This window comes from Lepus europaeus, chromosome 4 (genome assembly GCF_033115175.1).
Source record: "Lepus europaeus isolate LE1 chromosome 4, mLepTim1.pri, whole genome shotgun sequence".
Classification (NCBI taxonomy): Eukaryota; Metazoa; Chordata; class Mammalia; order Lagomorpha; family Leporidae; genus Lepus; species Lepus europaeus.
This window is the reverse complement of record NC_084830.1, coordinates 77,020,051-77,034,214: the sequence shown is the minus strand read 5'-3', so window position 1 is coordinate 77,034,214 and position 14,164 is coordinate 77,020,051. Positions and strand designations below refer to the sequence as shown.

Here is a 14,164-nt window from a genome sequence, read left to right as displayed (position 1 = left end):
TATTGAGCCCATTGAGGGTCCACACTATCTCCTCTTGGTTCAGCCATGTCTCCAGGTGATCATGGAGCAGGAGGGGCAATGAAATGCTGTGAACTTTTCCACATTTGTATTTTATTTTTATGTTAGGGAAAGATGATTGGTATATAATTTTCTCAGTATGCAGTCTTTCTTCTTGAGTAGAATTTCTAATGAAACACATTCAATTGTGATGAATAAAGGCCCAAAGAGCTGTTTTATGCTCCTTACATGAGGTAAGACAGTGGCATTGGGAAGCTTTTATGAGCTTGTCCTTTATGTGTGCCCAGACCTCACTGCTCACAGATTAAAGTAGTACCCAAAAAAGAAGCCACTTTTCATCCACTTATCTAATTGCAGTATTCATATCAGCCACAAATCATCAGCAAAATAGACATGAGCATTTAGGAGGATTTGTGTGTGTGTGTGTGGAGTTCTTTGTCAATATTCGCCATGGTTACAGAAACATTTCAAAAAGCAAGAAAGGACAATTAAGTTTAAAAAAGACAAATCACATTGCTTTAAATTGTTTTTGGAAGATTGAAAATTGACATTTACTGAAAAGTGATAAGTAAAACCAGGAAGAAACAGGTTTTATGTGTACTTTTAGATTGACTTTAAAAAAATAACTTCAACCGGACTAAATCTTATAAGAGATTCCAAAATTATTCTGAGCTAGAACCAGTCCCAAAAACATGCATTGATCATTTTTTAGTAAAATATTTTTAAGTGGTCCAGATTAGCCGGATTGAGTAAAAGAAATACATGAGGTAGGGGTAGAATTCTAAATTCTATAGTCTAAATTTACGTTTAAAGACATATTATTTTGGTGAAATTAATTACATTGATTAGAAAATGCTGAGCTCAGGATATTGGGCAATTTAAGCTCTGAGGTCATCTCTGCTTGTTTGATTCTTAAATTCCTCATGTAGTAGAAACCATGTGCTATTTCTGAAATAGTACAGCACAAAGATGTTTGTCTTTCCTAGGTCTTTCTTAGTTCTTTATATAATATTGCACTTTCAAGACTTTGTTATATTTTTATATAATATTGCATGAAATGCCATTTTCCTTTTTCTTTTTTATCCCCTTCCAAACCAAACTACAGTCAATTACTGCTAAATATATACTGTAAGTGAGAATTAGTTATTTCTCTTGTAGTTTTGAAGCAATTAAAACTCTGTGCTAATTCTTGAGCTACTGGAATTTTTTTCTATATAATCAAATAGAAAGAGCCTTGTTTTGCTAGTCAAGAAGCCTGGTTCTATGTAAGTTCTCAGTAACTTAACTATTCCTATGATCATCTATGTAAGTTCTCAGTAACTTAACTATCCTATGATCAAGTGAAATATGACCCTGTTTGCATGTCTGCCCTGACCACCTTCAAGTTGCTATGAGACCAGATGAAATAGCTGAGGTGAAGGAATTCTGAAGTCAAGTGCTTCACAAACATAAGTCAGTTTTGGATGAAACTGTATATGTTGATACATACAGAAATGTAATATGTCTTCTTTATGAGAGTACTTCACAAATTTCATGGAAAATAAAACTGAAAGATACATTTTAGTGTACAAATGTTTGAAATCCTTACATACCAGGGTCTTCAAAAGGTTCAGGAAAATGCATATATGAAAAATGTATTATGGATTTAAAAATTATTTTTATACCAAAATAAACTTTAATTCCATTTTACACTAACATTTTGAAGCACCTTCATATAAACTCACCTACAAGGTCCACATAGACACCCAGTATCAACAGCCTCAATAACCAAAAGCTACTTTCCACTTGGAGGAAAGGATAAAATAAATAGCCCAGCCTGTGGACAATTTAAGCCACTACGTCTCTTTCCTACAGTCTTTCTAAGTATTAGGTCAGACCTATTTTTGAATAGCAACTTTAAAATCACAAAGCTCCTTTCCTCTTTCACTCCCAGACCTCAATTTTCTTTTTCACATGGAATTTTTACTTCCATTCCCAGCTCACCCAGGACGCTGGTGCAAGAGTGATTAAGATGAAAACAGGACATGAATCAGGATCAGGATCAGAGGTGGGGAATCAAATCCCTGGAGGAGAGGTGGTCAGCATCTCTCACAAAGGCCTGGTTTCTGGCTACAATGATGCGGGGCAAATGCAAGCATGTGAATGAATGCCTGTGAGAGACAGTGAATTCTACAGAACGCCTTTCAGTTACACGGAGAGGAGGCCGCTTAAGCAGCTGGGGGGTGGGGGGGGGGGACGGTCAATGAGAGCTGCCATCCAGAATCACCTGCAGTCATTCTGACTCCATAAGCAGCTTAGTATAGAAGCATCAAGGAAAGAAGGGCTACGCTGGCCATGAGCCTGAGCAGGAGTCATGCAGCGTCAAATGGACAGCTCACTTCATCTAGCCTTGGGCAGCACATTACATCAGTGGGGGATTTCATGTACGGTATGCTAGTTATCTGTTTATCTTTTTGCCATCTTACATTAGAACATAACAAAACATATACATATGTTTATCTTTTTTTGAGATTAGAATTCTTTTTTAGGATTGATTTATTTGAAAGGTAGAGTTACAGAGAGAAAGGGGTGGGGGGAAAGAGAGAGAGAAAGAGAGAGAGGGAATCTTCCATCTAATGATTCACTCCCTAACTGGCTACAACAGCCAGCTCTGGCCCAGGAGCCAGGAAATTCTTCTGGTTCTCCCACATGAATGGCATGGGCCCAAGGACTTGGACCATTATCCAGTGCCTTCTCAGGCACATTAGCAGGGAGCTGGATTACAAGTGGAACAGTTGGGATTTGAACAAGTCCCCATATGGGATACTGGCACTACAGGTGACAGCTTAACCTGCTGTGCCACAAAACCAGCCCCAGAATTCTTTCAATCGGTTTTTTTTTAAAGCACTAAATACCAATGTGTTTCTACTGTGTTATTTGCCTTACAGGAAGTGAAAGGCAGAGTAAAGAATCCCAGGGCACCTAAGTTGGCAGTAGGCCCTGAAGTAGTGAGCTTGCTTGTCTGCTTGTTTTTTTTGTTGTTGTTGTTGTTGTTTTGTTTTTTAAAGATTATTTATTTGAAAGAGAGAGTTACAGAGCAAGAGTGAGAGCGAGAGAGAGAAATATCTTCCATCTGCCAGTTTGCTCCTCAAATGGCCACAACGGCCAGGTCTGGGCCAGGCCGAAGCCAGGAGCTAAGAGCTTCTCCTGGGTCTTCCATGTAGGTGCAGGGACCCAAGCATTTGGGTCATATTCTGCTGCATTCCCATGTGCCTTAACAGGGACTGAATCAGAAGTGGAGCAGCCGAGACATGAAATAGTGCCCGTATGGAATGTCCACACTGCAGACCACAGCTTCACGTGCTTCACCATGCTGGCACCCTGTGTTTTCCCATAAACCAAAGCCTGCCTCTACTGACTTCTACCTCCCTTAGCCCCCAATTCTTACATCAGGAAACCCCCGTGGTATGGCTCTGGCACTGGAAGTAGAAGGTACCTGAAGGGCTGCCTGGGCAAATGAGGACAGATGACTTTTAAAGACAGAACAACACTCTGGTGTTGGGAACAGATCGTGCAACTGAGGCAGCTGTCAGGGCATGCTCCTCTGTGACATGGGTTGATGAGGGCTAGCCACTTCTCTACAAGCAAGGAAGCCCAGATCTCAACAGAATACTTTCTCAAAATTGTTTTTTGTACACAATAAATGCAAAGATATGGATGGGGTGGGATTCTGTGGAGGCCAGGGCAGCCACCCACCCCAGACTTCAGATCATAGCAATACCCTCCAAGACACAGTTGAAGTAGGTGCAGGTGCTGCTGCTCCCAGAGGATTTGTAGTCCCAACCAGGGGAAGGGTGCGGTGCAGCCACCGCTGTATCTGAGGGGATCACCCCACCCCCGTGGCTGAAGATGCCATAGAAAAATGTGGATATTGATGACAAACACCCACTCCTACAGGGCCAGCTCTGCTCCAGGAGCTGCCCATAGCACAGAATGCAGATCAGGGCGATCATGAGAACACCCAACTGGCCAAAGAGACTAAAGAGGCCCAGGGAATATGCGCCCCACTTGTTGATGAGGGGGACTTCTACGGTGCAGCAGTTACAGAGACTCCCTTACTCAGCAGGAGCAGGAGAGCAGAGCTCCTTGTAGGACCAGTTCTCCACATGGCAGTGCATGGCATACCTCCTGGAGTACCCAGCCACCATTCCCTGTTTGGCTCATCCATGATGCTGTCTCTGGCTGCTGAGTTTATCTTTATCAAAGTCAAAATATAGATTGCAATGTTTTTGAGAATCAGTGATATTCTATTTCTACTTTTCAATTGATATGTAGACTAAAACCCTCTTGATGTGGCCTGAAGACACACTCACCTGGGAGTACACTACCTGTATTGTACAAAAGCGTCTAGATTCCTTCATTTTTTAGGGCGGTTTAGCATATTAATTTTTTTGCACATTAATATTTCCTATGGAATACTCCTGAAATAAAGATAGAAGGATGAAAAAGAAATGCCCATGTCACTCCATTCTTGTTAGCTTGGTGCCCAGTCAAGCTCCTGATTACAGAGTTACTTTTTCAACACGCCAGCACCTAAATCCTCATCTAGGTTAACATGAATGTCCATTTCCAGAAGACCAGCCTTTTTCCAGGGAGAGAAAAACCTTTATTCAAAAAACACAAATCTCCAAAAGTATTCTTCTTTACAACCTGCAATCTTCCTAGGCACCTAATGTTCATTTTACAGAATTCTTGAGTATTTCTAAACTACCGATGGCCAGAAATTGAGATTAAAACCCTACATAACCAGGTCCTATAAAATAAAACCTTCACGCTGTAGACAACTCAGATTAGCAGTGACTTCCAGAAGTGCATTTTAGAGTCACAGTTTACCCCTGTACTTCCCAATAGAGCTGAAAACAAAAGAGGAAACTAGTAAATACCTGTTGGTTACTTGATTAATTCTCACAACTTATGCCCTTTCTGAGAAAAGCCTTTCTCCACACTGAGCCCTAAATATGCTCAGTGGCAAATGAAACGGTGAGTACAACACAACGTTCTGGAATTTTCATGCTGTTCCAGGGCTGACCCCAAGAAGGAAAACTAAATTCCTAGAATCAAATCAGCAGTTACAGGACAGCTGCTAACACAGTCTGCTCACCTCCGGACTATTTCTAATAGCTGGCAATCTGATCATCAACTTCTCCAATGCCTGAAAGCCCTCTGGGCACATCCTGTTCCCACCACCAGGAAGAAGGGATCCCACCCAGCAAGGCTTTCTGCTGTTGCTTTGGAGTCATCTGCTCTGCCTCCAAATATCTCCACTCCTGAGCTGCTGTCCAGATCCATCATCTCTTCTTAAAGTGTTCATTTACAATACATTTTCGTATCAGGTGAAGAGTAATAATCGGGGGAAATTTTTTAGTGCATATTGTCACTTTGAGAATGAAACTCTCACATTTCTTAAGCTTTGGAACATGCTCTATTTGGGCATGCGTACATCACCTAGTTTCTAAACCATCATTGTTCTGAATTATTTATTATAATTTTGGCAATATTTTAAAGCTAATGTCGATTTCAAGGACATAAATGAAAATCATCAGGTAATGAAAAACTTCAGTCTCTACATTTATTAACTTACTAGCATAACTTTCATATGAAATATTTTCACTTAAAACTTTTTGTACAATTGTATTTGGAAGTTATTTCTTGAATTCAATGTGTAGCATACTGGGAAATTAAATCTTTAGCTTCCCAAACCTGAAAGATATGCTACTCTAAATGAAAATAAACAAATAAAAATTTCAAGGTGTTTATTTTGCTGCAAAAATTGAAATCTATAGCTTTTTCCATAATATGCAGTTTTCATGAATTTTTGAATACTCTCTTTTATTCAGATATTGAAATTTTTTGTACCAAATTTAACTTATCTTTCAATTCCATTTCTGTGAGCTTCTGGAAGTATTCTCATATATACTCTGTAGCATTTTATTTTGCTTCTGGTCATCTGTATCAGTGTGCCATTGTCAGAAGCACAGCACCCTCCATTTTCCTGACCTGCCACGGCTCTCCTCTATTTCCTTAGGTGAAGTCACTTCACAACTTCAGATGTCAGTTCCTTTATTTTTTAACTCAATTTTTATCTCAAGGCAGGGGATGAGACAGAGATGGAGCTTTTCTATCTGCTGGTTCCCTCCCCAGTGCTGGGGCTGGGCCAGGCTGCAGCCAGGAGCCTGGAACTCAGTTCAGTTCTCCTACAGGAGTGGCAGCAGCCCAACTACCTAAGCCATCGTCAGCTGTCCTCCAGGGTGTATATTAGCAGGAGGCTGGAATCAGAAGCAGAGCCAGCACTTGAACTCCAGCACTCCCATACAGGATGGGCATATCTTAACCCATAATTTAACTGCTAGGCCCAATGCCTGCCCAGTTCCTTTATTGTTAAGCAATTTTTATTAGATGGTGTCTGTATTAGATGACAACTATAGGGCTCTCTGTCCCATGTGTTATGTAAAATGCCTGCATACAGTTAAAAATACAACAATATGAAAGGATGTTAAAAAAATCCAAATTATTTTTCCGTGATCCTATATTTGTTAGGGCTACAAAATGCCACCAACTGGGTGACGTTCACAACAGAAACTCATTTTCTCACAGTTTTGGAAGCTAGAAGTCCAAGATCAAGGTGTCAGCAGGTTTGTTCTAAGACTTCTCTCTGGTTTGAAGATGACTGCCTTCTCCCTGTGTCTTCACATGGCCATCACTCTGCATGCATATGGCGGAAGTCTCTTTTTTAAGCCCTCATTTGTTGTTGTTGTTGTTTTTAAGATTTATTTATTTGAAAGTCAGAGTTACACAAAGAGAGGAGAGGCAGAGAGGTCTTCCATCTGATGGTTCACTCCGCAACTGGCCACAACAGCTGGAGCTGCACTGATCCGAAGCCAGGAGCCAGGAGCTTCTTCCAGGTCTCCCACGCAGATGCAGGAGCCCAAGGACTTGGGCCATTTTCTATTGCTTTCCCAGGCCACAGCAGAGAGCTAGATTGGAAGTGGAGTGGCTGGGTCTTGAACCAGCACCCATATGGGATGCCAGTGCTTCAGGCCAGGGTGTTACCATGCTGCACCACAGCACCGACCCCTAAGCTCTTGTTTTTATAAGCACATTACTCCTATTAGATTAAGAGCCTACTTTAATGACTTCATTTTAATATAATTACTCCTTGAAAGGCCCTAACTCTAAATACAGTCACATTCTGAGGCGCTGGGGCTAGGTATTCACCATCTGAATTTGGAGGGAGGGGATAATGAACCCATAGAAACATCTCATTTAGTTTTTAAAATTGTGCCACATTTCAGTTTGCTTTATTTGAACCATATGGTTTTTGTAAACCTGGACTTCTTTTCATTCAATTCCCAGTTTGGTTCCTTTTTTTTCTTAAATTTGGCATACTCCTCTTTCTTGGATTTTTGTTTTGTTTTGCTGAAGTACATCTGTGGCAAACATAGATGACAGATGTCTTTCAAGAAAGGGCTCACTGCCCAGCTACAAGGAAGCTGGTTAACTCACAGCCTCTTGGAGTTAACTTCTTCAAGGTCTACCTCAGATTTCTAGCTGAGATGATCAACCTTTGGCCAACCACTAAGCAAGAGAGTGGTAGCAGGAACAAGCCATCTCTGCACAGCTCAAGACTCCTCTGAGGGAAATCTTTGCTCAGAAACTACCAACTTTGTAGTGATGGCTACCTCTACCCAACCTTGTGCCCTCCCTTTTCCATTCACAGATATTACTACCCAATAAAATTTTGCACTCTAACTCTGTATGAGTTTCAGTTTCAATTTCCTGGAGAACTCAACTAGTATAACACTTTAACTAATGTTCATTTTTTTGTTTCTTTCAGAAAGGAGTCATGGATTTAAACTTAATGAGAACTTGAGAGTGTGGGCTCTGTTCTTATATGCAGTTGCCACCTTGATCGGGTATATAATTCTAGATTCAAAGTATTCCTGTGCAGAACTCTGATGGTCTTGCTATACTGTCTTCTAATATCCAATATTGCTGGTGAAGTCAGATCATAATCCAATTCTTATTCCCTTGTAGATGAGCCAAGTTTTTCCTTTCTTTTGCCCTCACTCATGAAAGCTTTTGAGTTTATTCTTAATGCTTTTAAATTTCACTAAGGTATCCTAGTAGATGACACTTTGAACTGATGACTAATGTCTTTGTTCTGTCCCCCTTACTCCCTATGGGCTGTACATTCTGATTTCTGAAACTTACTAGATAGCCATTGTTGATTTCTGATTCTGTCTTTCATGCTTTTGTTTTTCTTATTTTTTTTCCCTTCATGGTGTCCTGGGAGATATTTTCCATTTTTATCTTCTATATCTTCATATTGGGCCTTCAGTCATGACTGATCAATCATTTTTTATCCTAGCCATCACAGTTTTAGTTTTCAAGAACTCTATTAATATTCTCCAGTTGTTCCTTCTAATATCATTGTTCAGATTTCATTGCTGTGATACTCTCTTGGATGTCCCTGAGGATAGTCATTAGCATTTAAAAAACTAGTTCTGTTTTAGTCCTCAAATTATTCCTGTTTTCTTCTTGGGTCATTTAATTAGTTCAGTTTGGACTTTATTTTTAAAGTGTTCTTGTGTGGCAAATGCTTGTTCATATTCATGAATAAAAGACTATATTGATTCGTATCTAAAATGGTTGGGGTCTGGTGACAGCAGGCTATTTCATTTATGATCCATGGCCCAAGATCCCCCAAAACTGCTAACTTAAGGAGGGACTCATTCTGAGAACCAGGCAGGTAGGCCTTTCTTTTCCCTCTATGACTATTATTAGGCTCTGCGCTGCCTCTTTCCTCAGCACTATAATCACTCTACCAGCTCTCCACAGGAAAATCTACTCTGCCTAAGCACTTCTCCAGTGGGCTCCAGCTGCGGACAAATTCAGCCACAGCTGCTCAGTGTTATGGGCAACTGACCTTTGTGCTGCTCTCTCTGTGCCTGGAGTCTCTTGGGAGCTCTGCAGGGAGAAAGGTTTGGTCTCTGCTAATTTGCAGAATGTGCATGAATGGACCGTGGTTTCCTCTCCGCTAGATGTGTCAATTTCACAGAAAACTGTTCCTCCTAGAACTTATTTAAAATTTCTGGTGTGCTGATTGTGCTTACTATAGTTTTCCACATTGCAACAGATTTTTCTTTTTATGTGTCTTTATCTTTTCAATGCCCTACTGAGAAGCAAGGGATACACTCACATATGCCCAACCATACATGTTAATTCTCACGCCTGGACTCTGAGGGCAGGAGAGTGAGGTGAGCATCTAAATAAGGCCAGAACAATGGAGGGTTTGAGACTCAGGCCTGAGAAAGAGAAGGGACTCTTGGGGTTAAAGACTGGGAGGGATAAAGCTGGGCAACTTTTAGGGTGGGAGGGAGCACCATGTTTCCAAATGTATGCACTACAGAAGCACTGAGGGCCGCCCAGAGGCACAGGGAAGCCTTTAGGCCTAGAAGTATCTTGTACTTGGTTCCTTAAGTACACCTCTGGATCATTCCAATATATGTTTCTTGCTTATACTAGCTCTTTGTGATTTTCAGTTACAACGAAGAGCCAGAAATCATGCTCTCTTGGCTTTCCTGGAACCTGCTATTTGGTCAAGCTTAGTGTTGAGGAAGTGGGCAGAGTAAGAAGGGGGTACCCCAAGAGGCGAGGTTTGGTGTGGCATTGCAATAATAGCCACGGCGGCCCTGAAGTCTGCAGAGAATACCTTGTTTGCCACCCTTGTAAAATAATGAAAAGGCAGGATAAAACACAAAAGTCCTTTCCTCTTAGCCTAATGTACAGGGTTCAGTTCATGAACATTAAGAAGGGTGCAACATATCTCCCCAGCTTCCCATGGTGGTGATTTTTAAACTCTCAGAAACACTATGTAACTTTAAAGAGGTGGCAGTTTGTTAAACACAAAAATGTCAAAATGTACACAAGAAAACAAAATAAAAACCAGCATCATTTTGTCCAAATAGTCTGAGCTTGTCCTCCACTTAGATTGTAGCTTCTTTCGACCATCTGTGCAGTCTTAGGGAAGCAGCTTTCCCACTTAGAAAAATAGGCCTTTCATTTTCTCTTTCCTGACGACACTGTATTAAAACTTTCACTTTTGGAATTTGCTATCTTATTAGGGGAGATTTCAAAAATAATTCCAAAATTCCTTCCACAAATAAAGCTGATAAATTAGTACAAATTCAAGTTTGTTCAAAACAACACTATGCCCTCTGAGGTCAAAGACCCCTGGGTGGGGTATCCCAAGACATTAAATAATTTTTGTGCAGTGCTAAATAAGCTGGAGAGCCCAGCACTTCGAGAATTGGTCGCATATCATTAATTCGCGAATCACCTCTGAAAATGACTTTTCAAAAACGGCCGGACAAAGCAGGGTCACAGGCCTGACCGGAAAATGAACATCTTTGTTCAAATTAAATATAAGACAGGAACGCGACCAAAGGGACACTTTACGTTGGTTTTTCTCTCTGCCTTGTCGGGGGTGTGTGCAGGAAGGCTCCAGTGTCTTAGACCTGAGGAACCGAGCTGCAGCCGAAGCACTGCTGGGGTTTTAACCAGCTCTGTCTGCGTGACCTGGGAGCTTCCCTCGTCCCCGGGTCCCGCGGCGCCAAACGGGGGCGAGCGGTCAGCCCCGGGTCTTCCTCCCTTCAACCCCGCAAAAGCTGCAGGGTTGGAGCCAGGAAACCAACAGGGAGGCGAAGACAAGGGCAGGCCCCCAACTGTTAGAATTCACGGTCGGGAAGAACGCAGAGAAAGGAACTCTAAAACTGAGGTGACAAAAGCCGAGCCAGGCAGGAGTCGAACCTACAATCTTCTGATCCGTAGTCAGACGCGTTATCCATTGCGCCACTGGCCCTTCACACACGCGCTGCCCCCGACGAGCCTATCCATTTACAGCGCGGTGAGGCCACACCCGACAGTCGTTCCAGGTTGGTAAACCCGAAGTGCGACAGGCAGGCAGGGGTGGCAGTGTTGTCGCAGGGTCTTGTCCCGCAGGGCCAGGACACCCGGGGTAGTAGTGGGGCGCGCAGATACCAGCCGCGCCGTCATTCTGCGCAAGCGCAAAGCACCCAGGCGCCCACTGCCTGCGGAGGGGCGGGGCGCGTGTGCGCCGGACTACGCATGCGCGTTGCCATTCCCGCCCGACGAGGAAGCGGGCCTACACCTGGGTTGAATCTCAGGGGGCGCTCACTGTCACCACGTCCCTTCGATAGCTCAGCTGGTAGAGCGGAGGACTGTAGCTGACTCCCCAGCAGGAGACATCCTTAGGTCGCTGGTTCGATTCCGGCTCGAAGGAGACGGCTGTGTCATTTTTCCACGGCGTCCCCGCCTTCAAGGGTCCCTCCTACAACTTACACCCCAGCGACCAGCGGGCGCCTCTGGCACTTTCGCTGCGGTGCGTGTGTGGCGCCGCCCGTGCGGAAAGTTTTGCGATCGCGGTGTCGGGCGCCAGGTCCTGGCCTAGTGCTCGTTGCTAAGCCAGGGAAGGGGGCGAACGCGGCCACGCCCGGCCGGGCAGGCTCCCCGGGGCCCAGGCCCGGCCGTTTCCCTCAAACCCCGGGCCGCTCCGCCAGGCGAGGGCTCGCTCCGGCGGCCGTGAGGAGGCGGCGGGTCCGCGCCGAGAAGGGTTCAGGAAGCCGGGCGTCCGGAGGAGGACGACACAAAACGCACGACGCCCGAAGACGGTGCGCTGTTGTGGGGCCCCAGAGGCGGCCCGGCCTCCCGCTCCCTTCGATAGCTCAGCTGGTAGAGCGGAGGACTGTAGGCGCCTGCCCGCGGCCATCCTTAGGTCGCTGGTTCGATTCCGGCTCGAAGGAGCGGCGGCTTCGTTTTGTCATTTTTTCCCCTCAGTCAGAGCAGGAGCATTAGTATTGCGGAGGGACTTTATCTTCTCGGCCTCAACGCTCTGACCCTTCTCTAGAGGAAAAGATAAGCAGCCATTCCCAGCGGTGGGGGATTAGCTCAAATGGTAGAGCGCTCGCTTAGCATGCGAGAGGTAGCGGGATCGATGCCCGCATCCTCCAGTTTTCTTTCTCCTCGGGGTACGTTTTTCTTAGACTCTAGAGTCGGAAATGAAATGGAGGGCAATTTTGGAACTACTCTGTAAAAATCCCCAGAAAAAAAAAATGACAGGTACTGCTCATTCGTTTTCCCAATTTTAAATTTTTAGACGCGTTTCCTTTGGGTAACCTAATTAGCTATTTTTCTTTCACAAACAGCGACGGAGCACCGTCACGTCCATTACCTCTGCGATTGCTTTGGTGATTGATGTCTGTTCTACTGGGGACCCGTCTGACGCTAAGACGCCCAGAGTTAGGGGGAACTCACAGAAGGAAGAACAAAACCGGAAATAGAACCCGGGCAGGTCAGCAACTTGAAACTTTGGTCGAGCGGAGGAACCGGGCACTCCTCCTCCTCCTGCTCCGCTCGGGGTGGGGGTGTGTGTGTGTGCGCGCTCCGGGCAGCTCCGAGCTGGCTGGGGAGCCGAGAGAGGCCCAGAAGCCAGGGCTGGCAGCTGGAGGCGGGTCTTTGTAAGCCGCTGTCTTCCTGAGAAGTAGCTGTGAGACCCGCACTGAGAATGAACTGGGAAAACAGTTCTGTCTAGGGCCGAGCTTGAGCCCGTCAGTTGTGTCAAAGAAACTCAAAAACAAGTTCACTGAAAGCCAGAGCTTCAATAGGATACACGTACCCAGACTTTTCTCCCAAATCTCATTTTCTAGAATATAGCCACACAGAGAGACAGTTGAAGCCATCCTGAGCCTCACAGCACAAAATAATAAATCTTCCAGACAAAGGCAGAAACATTACTCTTTTTAAGGGTTACAATAAATCAGTGATATTTCTTAATCTCTCATTTTAGGATCTCAGGAAACCTGTAGACTTTTGTGACCTGTGTGTACAACTTGCTGAAGTTTATTGCTGTGTCTTTCATGATTCAGCATGGTCTTCATTTTTACTTCATTTTCCTATTTTCAATAAAACTTTTTAATGGAATGTTTAAATGTCTTTTAAAAAATCATCATAGAGTTCATGAAAACATTTACAAAAGTAAGGAGAGGAATATTTTTGTTAGATAATAGATTCCAATTTCTAGTTTGAGATTATGTGTGTTCTAGTTGGCTAAGGGGAGAACAGTCATTCAAACTGTAAGTAACCAGGAAAGAAAAAAGCAGGAAACATGTAATAAAGAAAAAGGAAGGACTGAACCCCAAACCCAAGTGGGGGACAGATGTTTGGAACAGGTGAACTGGGCCAGAATAAACAACATCTCGAATCAATAGCCTAGGTGGAGAGGGGAAGTCACAAGTCACATAAAAGGTTCAGAGGTAGAAGCTGAGAGGCAGTATGTCATAGTGGTTAGCCATGTGGGCTGTGCAACCTGAAGGCTTTTCTTTGTCAATTGTTACTGCATGACCTTAGAAAACTTCCTTCACAGTTTGGGGCTTTAGTTTTCTCATTTCTAAAATAGAAATGATAATAATGGTTCCCACTTTTAATTATGGCACAATTTGGGAAGCCTTTGGTACATTGTCTGATACATAGTAAACACACAATAAGCATTACTGCTATCAGTGTGGAAGGAAGGAAGGAAAGAAGGGAAAGACAGGAAGGTAAAAGGGGAGAAGGGAAATAAGCATAAAATGTCATTTCCCTGGCAAGCTATAGATACTGGCACACATTTCAGTGCCTAGAGGCCTGGCAAGCACACCATACACAGAGTGAAGACTTAGAAACATCATTTGAGGGTTTGAATATGTGTCTATATAAATTTTTAGACATGCAGGAAAGAGGTGCTTGGATCTATTGTTCATGGAAAGTAGAACAATCCTAAAAATACAATATGATGATTAAATACATTATGGTATGACCATATAATGGGAATATGTATAATCATTGAAATTATATTTGTGAACAACTTGTATTGACATGAGAAATATTAATCAGATGCTAAATGAATAAAGGGTAATATAAATAATAACAATATAAGCAAGCATAAGTTATTTCTGGACAAGACTAGAACATATTTTAAAATGCAGACAGTAATAATATTTGATAGTAGGATATTGTGAAGCTTTTTTCCCTAAAATTTAAAAATATTTTC

The 14,164-nt window shown here is 43.3% G+C and overlaps 1 protein-coding gene and 3 non-coding genes across 4 annotated transcripts in view; 3 read left to right on the top strand and 1 right to left on the bottom strand.

Annotated features, from left to right (window-relative positions):
* Positions 1–10,845: 10,845 nt before the first annotated feature.
* TRNAR-ACG (transfer RNA arginine (anticodon ACG)) lies at positions 10,846–10,918 on the bottom strand. The gene has a single exon. It is a non-coding gene; the product is annotated as a tRNA-Arg (tRNA).
* Positions 10,919–11,266: 348 nt separating this feature from the next.
* TRNAY-GUA (transfer RNA tyrosine (anticodon GUA)) lies at positions 11,267–11,359 on the top strand. Its single transcript has 2 exons — positions 11,267–11,303; positions 11,324–11,359. It is a non-coding gene; the product is annotated as a tRNA-Tyr (tRNA).
* TRIM55 (tripartite motif containing 55) overlaps positions 11,283–14,164 on the top strand; it is a 61,491-nt gene continuing 58,609 nt past the window's right edge. Inside the window, exon 1 of the mRNA XM_062188418.1 lies at positions 11,283–11,458. The gene's annotated coding sequence lies outside the window, so the exon portion shown is untranslated. The remainder of the gene's footprint in view (positions 11,459–14,164) is intronic.
* Positions 11,791–11,879, top strand: TRNAY-GUA (transfer RNA tyrosine (anticodon GUA)). Its single transcript is given in 2 exon segments — positions 11,791–11,827; positions 11,844–11,879. It is a non-coding gene; the product is annotated as a tRNA-Tyr (tRNA).